The 10,516-nt window shown below is 33.7% G+C and overlaps 1 long non-coding RNA gene across 1 annotated transcript; it reads left to right on the forward strand.

Annotated features, from left to right (window-relative positions):
* The first annotated feature begins 5,051 nt into the window (after positions 1 to 5,051).
* On the forward strand, positions 5,052 to 6,263 carry LOC137616232 (uncharacterized). The gene is made up of 2 exons (XR_011039356.1): positions 5,052 to 5,156; positions 6,012 to 6,263. It is a non-coding gene; the product is annotated as an uncharacterized lncRNA (long non-coding RNA).
* The last annotated feature ends 4,253 nt before the right edge of the window (positions 6,264 to 10,516 follow it).

Genomic DNA, 10,516 nt, shown 5'->3' on the forward strand with positions numbered 1-10,516 from the left:
TTCATTTCTAATCATGTCCTGCCATTTAACTCCTAATATTCTTCTGAGGGATTTGTTCTCAAATCTACAAAATCTGTTGGATATTGCTTCAGTCTTATACCACGATTCTTGTCCATACAGTAACACCGATTTCAGTAGAAATTAGTCGATTAATATTTTCATAATATTCATAACTATAATGAAAATCAATAAAAGCAGAAAAAGCGATTATTTAAATGAAAATATGAATATATTCACAAACGAACTAATGAATCTTAAATTACCTGTGTGATTCCTGTAATTATCCAACCAAAGGAAATTTTGATATAAAACACATGAAGAAGTTCAATGGTCACTATGGCGTCGATATTCGGAGATGCATCAGATTTATTTTCAATCTTCGATTTGCCATTTGCTACCATCTATAATGCTGTAAGATTTATAAATATGAAAAAAAGAAATATTCTTTAAATGTTTTCTGCAGTGATTTTTTTTTAATTCCATCTATGACCTTAAACCAGACCACAAGAGAAAAAAGATACAATTATTGTTCTGTTGTATATTTTGCTAGATCATATTAACGTAAATTTAGGTCTAACTGGCTAGTACAGCGGTAACGCGTTCGCCTAGCATTTGCATAGCAGCAGATTGATCCCAGCCCGGGACCGAGAGTTTAAGCTGTTGACTGGGGAGGTCACTACTATGGTTAGGCACAACATTTACTGGGGAGGCCACTGCTGTGGTTGAGCACAACATTCACTGGGGAGGCCACTGCTGTGGTTGGGCACAACATTTACTGGGGAGGCCACTGCTGTGGTTGGGCACAACATTTACTGGGGAGGCCACTGCTGTGGTTGGGCACAACATTTACTGGGGGGCCACTGCTGTGGTTGGGCACAACATTTACTGGGGAGGCCACTGCTGTGGTTGGGCACAACATTTACTAGGGAGGCCACTGCTGTGGTTGGCCACAACAGTGGGGAGTTTGGCATGCCTGGCGGACATTCTAGTGAGTATCTATTTTGATAAAGCTGGAACTGAAACCACACACTTTTAACTGCAAGTACCATTTGTTGCCAATGTCAGTGATATTAGATTCTCATTACTCAGTAATTGCCATATTACCAGTATCTGCGAGCAGGAATCAAGATTATCATAAATCAAAACAAATCACTTGGTAAACAATCCTTGTATACATACACAGGACTGAAACGCCAATTTAAGAATTTAAATCAAAGTTGTAAAATAACAAATATTCTTCAGCTAACCATGTGATAATAAAATTACATTAATTGAAATTTATAAAATAATTTATACTTCTTCAGCTAACCAAATGTTAATAAGATTACATTAATTGAATGTTATAATATAATCAATACTTCTTCAGCTAACCATATGGTAATAAAATTACAGTAATTGAATGTTATAAAATAATTAATATTTCTTCAGCTAACCATATGGTAATAAAATTACAGTAATTGAATGTTATAAAATAGTTAATACTTCTTCAGCTAACCATATGGTAATAAAATTACAGTAATTGAATGTTATAATATAATTAATACTTCTTCAGCTAACCATATGATAATAAAATTACATCAATTGAATGTTATAAAATAATTAATATTTCTTCAGCTAACCATATGATAATAAAATTACATCAATTGAATGTTATAAAATAATTAATATTTCTTCAGCTAACCATATGGTAATAAAGTTACATTAATTGAATAGCTTCGAGCTTATAATCAATGTCTGTCCTTGGGGGAAAGATGCTGATTCGGCAAATGAGATAAGAAACCATCTTTGATTTTCATTACGGATGTTTCCCGGAATCAGCAATGGGTTGATTTATCGAACACGGGACATTTGTTTTTTCTCCTGATTGCTTTAACTGCCCTTTTCTCTCTCTCTCTCTCTCTCTCTCTCTCTCTCTCTCTCTCTCTCTCTCTACATACATACATGTACACCACATGCGCCACACACAAAAGAAAACATATTCACATGCAAATACACTCGCCACTCCCATGCATACACGCACATACTATATATGTATATATATTTATATATCTATTTATACAGTATATATATATATATATATATATATATATATATATATTATCACTTGCTAAGCTGCAACCTTAGTTAGAGGAACAGGATGCTATAAGCCCACGGGCTCCAACAGGGAAAATATCCCAGTGAGGAAAAGAAACTAAGAAAGATAAAAATTTTAAGAATAACTTTAAAATAAATATCCCCTATGTAAACTATAAAAACTTATTCAATAAGTTAAGAGAGATGCAGGTGTAAAGGTTATGAAATTTTTATTAAAAACATCAATAATACTTTCAACGTTACCAAATCGCTATTAAAGAAAATTATTCATAGTCTCGCCTCTAAAAATCTTTTAAGGATATCCTCCACGTCCATCAACATCTATGAACTTTTCAAGCATCTTTTATCCTTCAAAGATTTTCCCACTAGTTTATTCATAATCTTGGCCTTATCATAGTTTTTCTTCTACAGATAAGAGATCACTCAACATGTCTTGTAACGTCCTCAGAAACTTCTAACTTCCTCTTAATCAATCAATCACTCTTCTAACTTCCTCCCTTGGCAGACTTCTTTTCTACCTAGCTCTATTCATCTTTTATACTTTCACACACATTAAGATTAAGCCTGCTGTTTAAGGTTATATATTTGAAAAAGACATTTCTGTATTAACAGGTTTTACCTCCCTACAGACAAGAAGAGGTTTGCTGATTTAATGTAATTTATAATTAAAAAGATATTCTAAACAGTGCCTTTAACCAGATGCTAAACGTATACCACTTTTGACATCATTAAGAGAGAGAGAGAGAGAGTTATATTGCAAAATAAATAACTTTCATACATTCATACATCATTGAGAGAGAGAGAGAGAGAGAGAGAGAGAGAGAGAGAGAGAGAGAGAGAGAGAGAGAGAGAGAGAGAGAGAGTTATATTGCAAAATAAATAACTTTCATACATTCATACATCATTGAGAGAGAGAGAGAGAGAGAGAGAGAGAGAGAGAGAGAGAGAGAGAGAGAGAGAGAGAGAGAGTTATATTGCAAAATGAATAACTTTTATACATTTATGCATCATTGAGAGAGAGAGAGAGAGAGAGAGAGAGAGAGAGAGAGAGAGAGAGAGAGAGAGAGAGAGAGAGAGAGAGAGAGTTATATTGCAAAATAAATAACTTTTATACATTTATGCATCATTGAGAGAGAGAGAGAGAGAGAGAGAGAGAGAGAGAGAGAGAGAGAGAGAGAGAGAGAGAGAGAGAGAGAGAGAGATAGAAGTTATATTGCAAAATAAATAACTTTTATACATTTATACATCATTGAGAGAGAGAGAGAGAGAGAGAGAGAGAGAGAGAGAGAGAGAGAGAGAGAGAGAGAGAGAGAGAGAGAGAGAGTTATATTGCCAAATAAATAACTTTTATACATTTATACATCATTGAGAGAGAGAGAGAGAGAGAGAGAGAGAGAGAGTTATATTGAAAAAAATCGGACTTATGTTTATACATCATTGAGAGAGAGAGAGAGAGAGAGAGAGAGAGAGAGAGAGAGAGAGAGAGAGAGAGAGAGAGAGAGAGAGAGTTATATTGAAAAAAATCGGACTTTTTATGTTTATACATCATTGAGAGAGAGAGAGAGAGAGAGAGAGAGAGAGAGAGAGAGAGAGAGAGAGAGAGAGAGAGAGGTTATATTGAAAAAAAAACGGAACTCCTTCAGTCTTAACAGACAAACTCTTGAATATCTCTAATTACCCTCAGATTCTTCCGAGAGATTTCTCTTGTTTCCGGAAAATTTTCCTGGAAAAGGAAAATTGACAATCTGGGGCTAATTAGTATGAATGGAGAGCGGTCGCTTAAGAGGGATTCCTCGTGATCTATCTAATTCAATCTTTGGCGTTATGCGATACGAGATATAATACTCAATTCAATGGTTGTTCAACAAGTTCAATGTCTTTCCAGATCAATTGATTGCCTTTTTTATGGACTTATTTTGAACGTTCTTGGTTATCATGTCTTTTTTAACTTCCTTTCTATGTATGCCATACACACACACACACACACACACACACATATATATATATATATATATATATATATATATATATATATATATATACAATATTTACATACACACACACACACACATATATATATATATATATATATATATATATACAATATTTACATACACACACACACACACACACACACACACACACATATATATATATATATATATATATATATATATATATATATATATATATATATATATATATACAATATTTACATACACACACACACACACACACACATATATATATATATATATATATATATACAATATTTACATACACACACACACACACACACACATATATATATATATATATATATATATATATATATATATATATATATATATATATATATATATATATATATATGAACATGGTAATTTCATGTTCATAATGATGTTTCTATTCGAATTATTAATCCCATATCCACATCATTTTATGAAACATTCTATCGATATTAAAACCGCAACAATCATACCAGCTAATTTACTTATTGCTGCCATCTGTTGGCCGTTTGGTAAACAACTTTAGGGTCCCTGCAGAAAGAGTGACTCCCAGACTCCATAACCCTTAGCTCGTATATCGGGAGTTTCGGAATCTTTCGTTGGAATAACCTGTCTAATGTAATTTCAGTTAAAATGTTAGACCGTTAGTGGAATGTTAGGTTATTTGTAGGGGGGATGGACAGCTTCGATGGTCAAGTTCTTTATTGTATGTGCTATGAACGATAGTGTTGTTCGTACAATATTTAAAAAGTGTTTAGAGACTACATGTTTCTTTTAATTTTTTCCTGTTCTTCAGTGTTTAGGCGTTTTGAGCAGTTCATTGCATGCATTTTAGTAAGGTTCACTACATTATCTTGCCCTAAACACACTCAAAGTTTTAAGTTTTTGTATTGCAATAATTTCTTTTAAATCACTATTTAGTATGTTAATCCAAAGATTTATATGAATTTTATGTATTTCAGGTTGAAAATTCTGCACTAAACTTCCTCGTAGTACCAGAAAAGCTGTCTTGGTTTATTCAGTTGACAAGTATATCTTTTTACTATTTTTGAGGTAAGAAAGTTTCATATTTGTATTCTTTAACAACCATTTTTTTTCTATTTATTTTTTTTTTCTTTGATGAGGCGGAGGATTTCCCCTTGGTGTATGTCAGGCTAAGTCTAATATACACAAAGGGTGCTTGCACTTTTCCCTAGTTTTAAGAATTCCTAAATTAAGTTTTCATAGTGACTAAAGTTCGATAACGTATCCTTAATTTTTCAATTATGATGATTGACGGATGAACAATTACTTTACTAAATCTTAAACCTTAAAATTAACCTGAAATCTTAGTGATTCTACTATGATCTGAATAGTAACTCTAGTAGTTGGGTAACTTCATAGAATTTTTATGAAAAATTAACTTGACTTAAATATAACTCTTCAATTTTCCATAACTTGCAATTCTATTGCAGCAGTTGCCAAAAACTTAAGATTGTCTTTTCGATTAGGTTTTTTGGAGTTTAATCCTATAATTTTCAGAGTGTGGGTGATTTAACTAGTTACCAAGTCTTGGCTTTAAGGTCCCAAATCTAAGTAAACTTTTGAAGTGACAAGTTTAAATTTGTGGTTTCTAATTGGAAACTTAAATTTACATTTACTGTTAGGTAATCTTTTAATTATATTGCTGAATTTAGCGGCTTTTAACTAAATATTAATCTACTTGAAGTGAAGTTTAAACTTGGTAGCTTTTAACTAATCTGTTTTTATAATATATTTCTAGACAAATTTTGAAGCAGATTATAGAATGTCTTATTTTCCAATAAACATTCATAGATGCTCTTTAAAAGTCAACTTGGTAAAGACTTTAGCTTTTAGTATTTCAGAGTAAGTTTTTAAGATCTATTAACAAGGCTTTTCTCTTGACAGGTAAACATTAAAGAGATTCGGCTGCCGTAATTTACCTGAATAGCTGGTTATTTTGTTGTATAGATCCGGCAGCAGTCAGACACTACTAAACTATGAAATGCTATATTTTCCTGGAATTGCTTCGGCTTCATAAGCAGTTATTTAGCTACTTTACTTTCTCCTTCGGTAAGTTCTATCTAGGCGACTACAGGAAACATACTTGGTTGAAGCAGATGAGTTTTGTAAATCTGAATAAATTTTGACTTTTGAATACATTTTTTGTATTTGTTGTATAGTTTTGACGAGCCCTAATTTAGTATTCTCAAATACTGGTGAATTAAAAGATTAAATTAAGATTCAGGCTCAAAGATCTTTGTAACTTCTGTTAAGAATAAGCTTTCGTTAAAGGATTTTTCAGTGTATAAGGTTTGTGCTGTGTTATGCTGTGTAATAGCATGACCAACTCGAGTGAATCTGCAGTCCATTTTCTGTAATAAGGTTCCGGACTATATTACACGGGTCGCTGGTTTAACAACTATTGAAATTCAGGTTTAACAGAAGTACTGAGGCTACTAAGGGTGAAATTAAGAGCTTTTAAGTAGGGTTCACTAGTTTGCTTCGAAATTAGTGATCTTTTAATGAAAAGAATATGCTTGAAAGGATTTGAGTTCATTTTATTTTAAAACTTTACTTAGTGGGATATTTCAGCTTTTAGAGGGAGCTGATGAGAATTTAGTTTTGAAATTTTTCTTGCCAGGAGACCTAATCCTATTGTGTTGCTCTTAATTAAAACTGAAAATTAATGGGTCATATGCTACTAGTAGTAGTTTAAGGATTAGCATTAGCTAAGTTTGTGGTCTTTAATAAATATTAGTGAGAAATGCTGTTAACCCAGCAAGATATAATAGTTGTAAGGACTTTTTTAAACTTGAGATTCCCAAGCAATGTCTTGAGAAATCTTTAAAATCTTAGTCGGCATTAACTGTAACTGATATGGTGATAGAACTTTTAACTAAAATTTAAACTTTAAAAGATTAAAATATTCAGTTATAAGTATCGATAGAAATAAAGTTGCATTCAAAGTAATATTTATACAACAGCTTTCATAATACCTGTGAAGACTTGGGATAGCGAAGGTTGCTGTTCAGTACAGGTATACTACATAGTTGTTTAAATTCGAATAGAAGTGTTAACCCCTATCCAATAGAATTTTCAACCCCTGAAGTTTTTAGCAAATGATTAAAGCATTTAGTATACACGAGCTGGCAAAAGTCTGCTGCTAAATCTTGCTCATGGACGTTTGGTACTGGACGCTTGAGTCAATGGAGTGGCATGCCCGGCAATGTTAGTAGGTTGCTGGTGCAGTACGATCGATATTAATCTTAATGAAAGTATAAAAAAATTATTTCTTAAATGCATGTAGTGCTTCAAAGAACGTCTTGTACCATGTTATGTACAAAACTCTACATTAAAGAATATGGCAGAATGCGCAGAATTTACCATTTAAACTCAACACAGCAATGCAATCCAGCATAGAAACTTTAGTATACCGAATTGTAAAATTTAATTTTAGAACAAAGATTTGTCAGTTCTGTCTGCTTTTCTCCTGCCTGCCTTGGACTTTAATCTGGCTACAATGTAAATTCGGAGCTAGAGAATTTTTGGTATATCAGTGCCTGCCTTGCATTTACCTCGCCCACCGTCGAACAGTGTCCTTTAAACTTAATTGTCACCGCGAAGTTGTTCCACAATGCTCGTTCAGAGAGCCATGAGTAGCTGACACGCGGGCTGTAATTCTGTTGCAGAAGAAAGCTGCTGCTAGGGCAGAAGGGAGGCACAGTTGCTAATTGAGCAGCTACGTGTTAATGAGCTCAAATGAAGCTCCGGTAACTGCCTCTAGTAGTGAGTGGGGTTTATAGATTTAATTGAATGGACTATAATCGCTTATATGCTTTGACACTTCACTACGTTAGCCCCAAAGGAGTTTGGGAAGAAACATCACCTAAATCCATCCGCCACATATATCCACTAATGGTAATGTATCCATCTGTAAAATGTATAAAGATATAGAAGTTTCACTTTGTTCATTTCATGAGTTTCACGTGTATACCTTAACACTCTATACACCTGCAGTAAAATTTCCTTTGCTCCCAAGCGAATACAAACCATAGGTAGAAAATTTTTTCAGCTTTGAGCTGGACAGTGGAGTAAAATTTTCTCAAGATTTAAAGTAAACGATTCATTGTTATTTGATTTAGTATTTGGAATGTTTATTTGGTATTAATTCATACGAAAAGTTTGGCCTTTTTTGCAGGACCTTCTCATGTGTGAACAAGCTCATTCATATAAATGACACCTAGTGTGTAACAATATTCAATTTGAGCTTCCAAAAGGAAAATATTACCACGAATTAAGTCTTGGTAGCCACAAAACAAATTCCTTGTTGCAATAAGAATCGTGTATTTCCTATTTCAAGACAATTAGCAACATCAGCAAAGTTTATTATAACCACGAAAAATAACAATATAAAGAACACTCCTTTGGGAAATAAATAACTGGTCAGTTTTATATTCATGGTGATTTTGTACTTGGACATATATTCTTTTTCCGCACACGAAGCTTAGCAACTTCCTGAATAATTCTGGTACAATTCGCACATTAACTTATGTATCCAGGATCAGTAATAATGTTACTCTTTAATTCCACATCCAAACCTTTACAGCATCTCTAACTCATCCTATGATATCTATTTTGTTCTGTCTTAAATAGCTATTACACCAAAAAATCTGAAGGACATACATTCGTTTCAGGATCACCTGTAGGATATCACAACATTGGATCTACTCAACATTGATGCAAGAGCTGAAGACAGAATTGCCGAAAAAAGGCAAATAGGAGACGGATGAAATTGAGCTACGACATTGTGTAGGAATCAGGTTAGAAATCTAAATTCTATTTCATCAATTATATAGATATAAAAGACACTAATGCTTAGGGAATTGTAGGGGTGTTGGTCCTTGGGTTAACATGGTTTGGCCATCGGAGAAACAATTGTTTTGACTTGCGCAGATTTGGCCTTTGTTCCAAGTACAATAATACAGACAATTGCTTGACTAAATTAAAAAACCTACAGGAAACCGTGCCACAGTGCCTAAATTGCTCACAGTCCCATCACGCATGGAACAAAATCTTCCTAGCTGGGCTCTGCATCCTCCAGGATAAAGACTTAACTTTCAGATCCTCCTCCTGAACTAAAGCCCTGCATCTATTTCTGCTCCTGGCACTTTCTTTTCTCGGCAAACAGCCCCTTGTCATAGTCCTAACCCCACCCCCGCCAATCCAATCACCTCGCTTATGCAACAACTGTCAACCATAATAATCCACTTATAGCAACATTATCATAGCCGGTAATTTCAATGCGCACCATCCATTTTTGCACTCTGTGCCGTCATTTACATAAGAATAATAATGCAAGAAATACTTATCCAGATTGTACCTAATGCTTAAAATATATAACAGAGCTCTATTAAGGAAAATTGACTAGGTCCTCTGCTCTGCCGAAAGCTGACCCAGTCTTGCTCTTTGGGCCGAGCAACTTGCAAGAATCTGGCGACACTGGCCAGTCTAACCACCCTTAGGCAATCTGTGTTTGTGTGTGTGTGTGTGATAGGAAGTGTTAAAAAGCATAGAGGCCGAGAAACATGTTTTGCGACAAGAGGATAAGAGAGTTTTATTCTGTACCTGGTAAATTTCTCTGCTAAGCTAATAAAAAAGCTGTCAGGAGTGCTGATTGCTGGAGCGGAGAGGCCGTAGACTTTTTCAAAAAAAAATCTGCCTACACTACTGACACAATCCTTACGTTAGTTCGAAGTTCTTGAAACATGTTTTAGGGTAATTCAATCAACATCGATAATCTTCACACAAAATAGAAACGACATTCTGGAACTTTCAATCTCAACAAAATATTTTCGAAATGAATATCGATAATAATTTCCCATTTGTTCCGCTTTAGAAACACTTCAGAAAATGTACTAAGGAATTTTTTTTCCCCCATTGAAGCCCATGGGCTTATAGCATCCTGGTTTTCCAATTAAGGTAGTAGCTTAGCAAATAATAATAATAATAATAATAATAATAATAATAATAATAATAATAATAATAATATCTTTTATAAATCGAGACGGAGAGCTAGGGAGTCGATTCTAACACTGGAAGTTCTATTCACTTGGCTGTTTACTATTACAGTTAATGGGATTTTATTTATTGTGTTTGTTAACAATGGAATAAAGCATTCGTCAGACCAGGATGATATTGTTTGTTCGAATAAAAAAAATGCGACTCTTTTCTTTCATTATAGAACAAAATCCACTACGTTTTCATGAAAAGTCACATTAAAATACCAGCTCAAAATAAAAGACTTCTAATTTTGGATGAAGTCTGACAAATCATCTATTAATCCTCATAGGAAAATTAAGTAATATGGGTTATAACAAAATCCACTGCGTTTTCATGGAAAGTAACATTAA

This window comes from Palaemon carinicauda, chromosome 22 (genome assembly GCF_036898095.1).
Source record: "Palaemon carinicauda isolate YSFRI2023 chromosome 22, ASM3689809v2, whole genome shotgun sequence".
In the NCBI taxonomy this organism is placed as follows: domain Eukaryota; kingdom Metazoa; phylum Arthropoda; class Malacostraca; order Decapoda; family Palaemonidae; genus Palaemon; species Palaemon carinicauda.